The 6,000-nt window shown below is 41.2% G+C and overlaps 1 protein-coding gene across 1 annotated transcript in view; it reads left to right on the top strand.

Moving 5' to 3' along the window:
* The first annotated feature begins 3,793 nt into the window (after positions 1-3,793).
* Positions 3,794-6,000, top strand: part of nyap2a (neuronal tyrosine-phosphorylated phosphoinositide-3-kinase adaptor 2a) — a 121,344-nt gene continuing 119,137 nt past the window's right edge. Inside the window, exon 1 of the mRNA XM_024376671.1 lies at positions 3,794-4,673. The gene's annotated coding sequence lies outside the window, so the exon portion shown is untranslated. The remainder of the gene's footprint in view (positions 4,674-6,000) is intronic.

Raw genomic sequence — 6,000 nt, 5'->3', positions numbered from 1 at the left:
CGGGGATATTTCTACTGAACATGTAGGTTGCTCACCTGCAAATACTCCGACTACTTTTGGAAGTAAGAGTTATTTTGTACCTCCAGCCAATCACAATCACTCTATGGAGACATATTGCAGACTTGTTGAAAAAGATGTTGTTCATCTCCTTAAGTACATATCTTTCCATAATTTACAGAAGAATGTAAACAAGCTTTGCTTGAATTACAATCTGATACGTCAGTTCTTACCCGCCCTGCTGAAAAGGGTGGGTAGGTTGTACTCATGGATAGGACAGTTTATGTAAATGAGTGTCAATAGACAACTGCTTGACAACACCTTTTACAAGAAAATCAGAAATGACCCCACTCCCCAATTTCAGAACACGATCTGTACTGTCCTAGATGGGTATATAAGTTCTGGTCAGATAGCCAAAAAATAACACAACCTTTTGGCTATTCAAAACCCTAAATTTGCCACTTTTTATACTTTGCCGAAATTACACAAGAATGTTTACAAACCTCCAGGACGCCCTATTGTAGTGGGCATTGATGGCCCTCTATTGACTTTTGTTGACTTTTTTTATTGGACCACTTGCAGAACAGCTCCCCTCATTTGTAAAGGACACCAGCAGTATGATCTCTATTATTTAATCTCTTGATCCCCCTCCCTGAGGATATTTTGTTAGTTACTTTTGATGTTGAGTCATTATACACAAATATTCCACACGAGGGGCATTGAAGAAAAGGAACATTTTCTTCTGCAATGTGACCCTAGTGAACTACCTTCCAGTGCATGTATTATAACATTGGCTGAAATAGTACTCACACACAACTACTTCATGTTTCTAAATTATTTCTTTATTCAGAAGATGGGTACTGCTATGGGATCACCCATGGCTCATAACTATTCTAATTTGTATGTGGGTTACATGGAGAAACAGTCTATTTTCAATCCTCTCAAAAATGTTTTCTTGCCTAACATCATTATTTGGGAACAGTTTATTTATGATATTTTTGTTCTATGGAGGAGTGATACAGAACAGCTTCAGGCGTTCCATGCTTTTCTTAACTCCTCTTCTGAGCATCTGAGATTTATTATGCAATCTGATACACGTCAAATCAGTTTTCTTGATCTTCTGATCTTGTGTGAAGATAATGTTCTATACACTGATATTGACAGGAAACCTACGGACCATAACAGTTTGTTGAGGGCTGATAGATGTCACCCACTTCCCTTGAAAAACAGTTTGCCCTACAGCCAATTCTGTTGAATCAAAAGAATTTGTAAAAAACGTTCAGATTTCGACAGAAATATGGCTGGGCCGCAAAGATAATTCAAGGAGAGGGGGTACAAACATGGTCCGATTAATACTGCCATTGAGAAAATTCAAAACAAAGCATGACCTTTTTCAAGGTCAGTCTCACAAAAATAAGCATTCTTGTATTCTAACTACCCACTATTCAAAGTGCTCTGAACAAATGAAGGGAATCGTTCACAAACATTGGCACATTCTAAGATTTGATGATGAGTATCGGTCGGTAATGTGTTTTCGGACCATCCCTTGGTCGTAATCTCATGGGGCAGAAACCTCAGAGATCAATTGGTAAACTCTGATTTTCCACCCCAGGATATTCCTACACAACATGTATTTGCACCCCTACTGAATGGAAACTACAAATGTAATGGCTGTGCTCAATGCAATGGCACTTATAAATGTAGATCCTTCGAACACCCCCAAACAAGGAAACAGATCCCAATCAAAAGGTGTTATCATATGCTCCACTAAGGCAGTAATTTATCTTATAATGTGTCCTTGTGGTAAAAATGATGTGGGTAAAACAAAGTGCGAATTAAAAGTACGTATCTCGGAGCATCGTACAAAATTTACCGTTGCAAATTTTACCATTTATCTCTGCGTTATAATGGCATCGAACATGTCCCTCTCCCTAGGAGAGGGGGTGACCTCGACAATTTATTGTTAAAACGAGAGGCTGCCTGGATTTTTAATTTAAAGACCCTTGCTCCCTTTGGTCTCAACGTAGACTTTGATCTGAAGCCATTCTTGTGATTATTGTGATTTTTCTATTGTAAATGTTTGTACGCTTATGGAGCCAAATTGTATCTATGATCATACGCTATCATTTGTTTTTTGTATGCTATTTTAATACATGAGAATTAACCAATGATATCAGGCCACACGCGGCCATGATTACAGACACCTGTGTGTGTCTTTTGACACTATATAAACGAGTCTCACAGTGTTTGTCATTATACCCTGATAAAGACAGTTTGTCTGTCAAAATGTTGAACATACATTTTTTTTTGCATCTGAGCTCCTAGAGTGTGCGGCTCACCTTTTATTTTTTCTAGTGTTCCACTCCGCTAGCCAGCACCTCGCCTAAATAGGTTTGTGTTTCTTTCGCCTCTAAGTTAGCTGGCCAGCCAGTCCAAATAATGACCATATCATGTAGCTGACAGTGTCTTTACTTTAGCTCATTTGTGTTCATTATTGTGGAGGCAGGTAGCCTAGTGGTTAGAGTGCTGGACTAGTAACCGAAAGGTTGCAAGATTGAAAATAAGAATTTGTTGTTAACTGACTTGACTAGTTAAATTAAGGTTTAAAAAAAATGAATACAAATATTATAGGAAAATAAACTCAAGATCATTATTTACAAGTGAATGCCAATCCAATTACAGAAAATAGCTGACAGTTATTAAATAGCTGACAGCGTGATTAAATAAAAACAGGGCATTCTACCAGAGAATTTTAGAACTTGGACAATGTCTCATTGGCCTAAAAATGAATACAAATATTATAGGAAAATAAACTCAAGATCATTATTTACAAGTGAATGCCAATCCAATTACAGAAAATAGCTGACAGTTATTAAAATAGCTGACAGCGTGATTAAATAAAAACAGGGCATTCTACCAGAGAATTTTAGAACTTGGACAATGTCTCATTGGCCTAACGTTATATCCTAATTTCACTTTGGTAAAGGTCATGCTCGTCACATTACCGTCGCTGGTAAACACATTCTATATCAAATAAAATCTAAGTTAATTTGTCACATGCACAGGATCCAGAAGGTGTAGTGAAATGGTTACTTGCATAGTGGAGTCTTTTGTTTTGACAATTAGCTAGCTAGCTAGACAATGTGTCACTTTGCGAGTGCCAAACACTGGCCATGCATTCTGCAAGTTTGATTGTCTATTCAAACTATTTGAAAGTAAATGCTACAGCACACTTCTATGGAAAATACGACACTGTAGCCTGCTCTACCCATACTGTCAAATAATTTAAATAGGCTACTGATCTATTTACTTTCTAGCATGTTTGGCTATTAAATGAGTGATGGCGAAATAGTAGCCTAATGTTTGTTGCGTAGTGGGAATAAACCAGTTATGTCATAAAAGGAGTGACAAGTCCTGCAATATGATAATGATTTCGGCCTATATAATAAAAGTTAAAGAAACATAATAGGCTACATGCTGCTATGCAATCTCCTTACCAATGACAAATGCATCTGTTTTTACATTAGGCCTACGTTTTAATGTTTTCATTAGCCTACCGTTATTATAATTGATCAAACACGAGAAGTTGGGCATAAGCATGGTCTGAGATGAGCATGGAGATACGCACACTTTCCGTCAAGTTCCAAATGGATAAATACTAACCTTTGTTTGAAAACTAATTATCTGGAGAGAGAGATGAGACAGAGCATAAGGATGTGTGGAAGAGATACCGCATTGTGGGGGTAGAGCGAAGGAGAACAGGCAGTTGCGAGCCAGTGAGGAGCAGGGGAGGAGATTGAAGTAGAAGGGATGGGAAGTGTAGATTAGCACACTTGTTCTTCATCTGTGTTGTGGTTTACCACTCGGAATCAGGGATTAATTCACAGCCGCTCTGCCACTCTGTGCTTGTCAGGCTGCCTGTGAGGCTACTACTGTATCATCATGTGAGGCAGCTGGAATGTGATAGAGAGCCAGACTGCCAAGGAGGTGACACCATCACCAGGGAGTGAGAGTTGCCCTGGACCATTTCTGCTTCTGATCGCTGCCTCCTGCACCTAGCCTTCTCAGTTTGTTTTGCTGTGTTGTGTGTATGTGAGAGAACAGTGTGTGTCTGTGTGGATATGTGTGTGTGACACAGAGAGAAACACAGCCGCAGCGGAGGAAGGAGGAGCCAAGCAACTAGGGAGGGAGCTGGATGCTCGCAGGTTGCCGTGACAGCACCACAGCCTGCTGTTTCTAGTGACGACTGATGCAAGAATGTGTGTCTGAACTGTTCTAGGGAGGGGGAACCAGTGGTTGTCTGTGTCCAGCCCAGCTTGCAGTGTCCTGGGTGCCCCTTCTGTGCCTGTCTATCTGTCCGTCACTGAGGTTGGAGGTGGCCCTTGCTTTTTTACAACGCGGTACTCAGTCACTGGAAGATGGTCAACCTCCTCCTCCTCTTCCTCCTCATGCGTCCCTGTGATCTCCAACAGAAGCAGCAGCACTACCAGGCTCTCTCCTCTGTCATGCTCTGTACCACTGGGGGCTCTATGGTGCTAAGCTCCGGGTGATCCTGTTTACCTGCAGCTCAGCCCCCTCTCCTCCCTCCTAGCCTGTGTGGTGGACAGGACTGAACACCCACTAGTGTGGTCAACCTCTAGGTTACCTTGGTCTGACCCCAGCACTACCCAGCCACTGTAAGTATCATTCCCCTTTGCGTGCTACACTATCCTGCTTTTATTCTGTTTTCCGCTTCAGCGTCTGCCTATGGATCTGTTTCAATGCTCTACTGTCAACATTGATTGTTTGTAGAATGTAGTCTACCTACTTTGAGCTATATGTTGTTGGTTGTATACAGTATATGTTAATAGGGAAAGACAGTCCTCAAAAAACCCCTTGGAGTATACAGTATGCCCATTATATTGTACATACTGTCTATCCATATTGTTATTTGTATTCAGACTATTTGTTAATGTCAGTTGTATACAGAATCTATGTCCATTGTAGCTATATTGGTGGTGCACTGCTCACCACAAACCACTGCAGATATAAAATTTCACGCTTCCCGTCTCTGAGGCGGAACAAATGTGTCTCAAACGATGAATTAGGAACTCCCTTTTCTGCATTATGTCACCCTCCACCGTGAGATGCTGTTGCCTGGCAACAGCCGGGCTCGCTCTCCATTCCATTTTTAGAATGCAGCTGTGACTCCATCAGGAGAGCAAGGAGTGGGGGGTGGATTAGGAGAATTGGGCCAAGGATTAGAGGAGAAATTTAGAATAGGAAAAAGAGGGACAAGCGGAGAGAAAGAGAGAGTGGGTAAGTGAGAGTGCAGGGGATGACAAAGGAGAAAAGAGATCGATTAACTCCTTTTACATTCTGCACCTTGATTTATTCACACCCATGTGCACGGACACACACACATACCTTCCCCCTCACCACATACAAGAAAACTCATCCTCCAATCCCTATAAATACAAACAAAAATACACACTCCCACCCCATCAGCTATGTATCGGTGTGTGCATTTGTGGGGGGGGGGCAAGTCTGGGCTAGCAGCAGATCAGCCTGTTAGCCTGCTAGCCATGTAGAGTCTTGCAATGGGCTACACACAGCTTGCATATCACTAGCTGGCTGAGGTCCGTACCACTCCCCCATTGTCTGTGTTAGAGAGCATCAAAACCATGATGTATCATTGATAAATTGTCACTGACTGACAAATAAATCAAATAAAAAATGAGTAGTTATTTATGAGGCGATTTGTAAATCAGTCAGTCTCGACTCAACTTCAATGTCGGCTGCAATGTTAAAGGTGCCCAGTATCTCTGGCATGATGCAACTGTTACTCTGAGCGAGAGGTTTCTCATCCAATCAGATCTCTCTGTGGTCTCTGGTGTGGCTAATAGGATCTCAACAACATGCCCAAATTCACCCAAAATGCACTGCAACATAGGCTCACAAAAAATCTCTTTGTGATTTATATATTTATAAACCTTATTTTGACAGGGAAGTCATACTGAGACT

Source organism: Oncorhynchus tshawytscha, linkage group LG17 (assembly GCF_018296145.1).
Source record: "Oncorhynchus tshawytscha isolate Ot180627B linkage group LG17, Otsh_v2.0, whole genome shotgun sequence".
NCBI lineage: Eukaryota > Metazoa > Chordata > Actinopteri > Salmoniformes > Salmonidae > Oncorhynchus > Oncorhynchus tshawytscha.
This window is presented reverse-complemented; position numbering and strand designations above follow the sequence as displayed.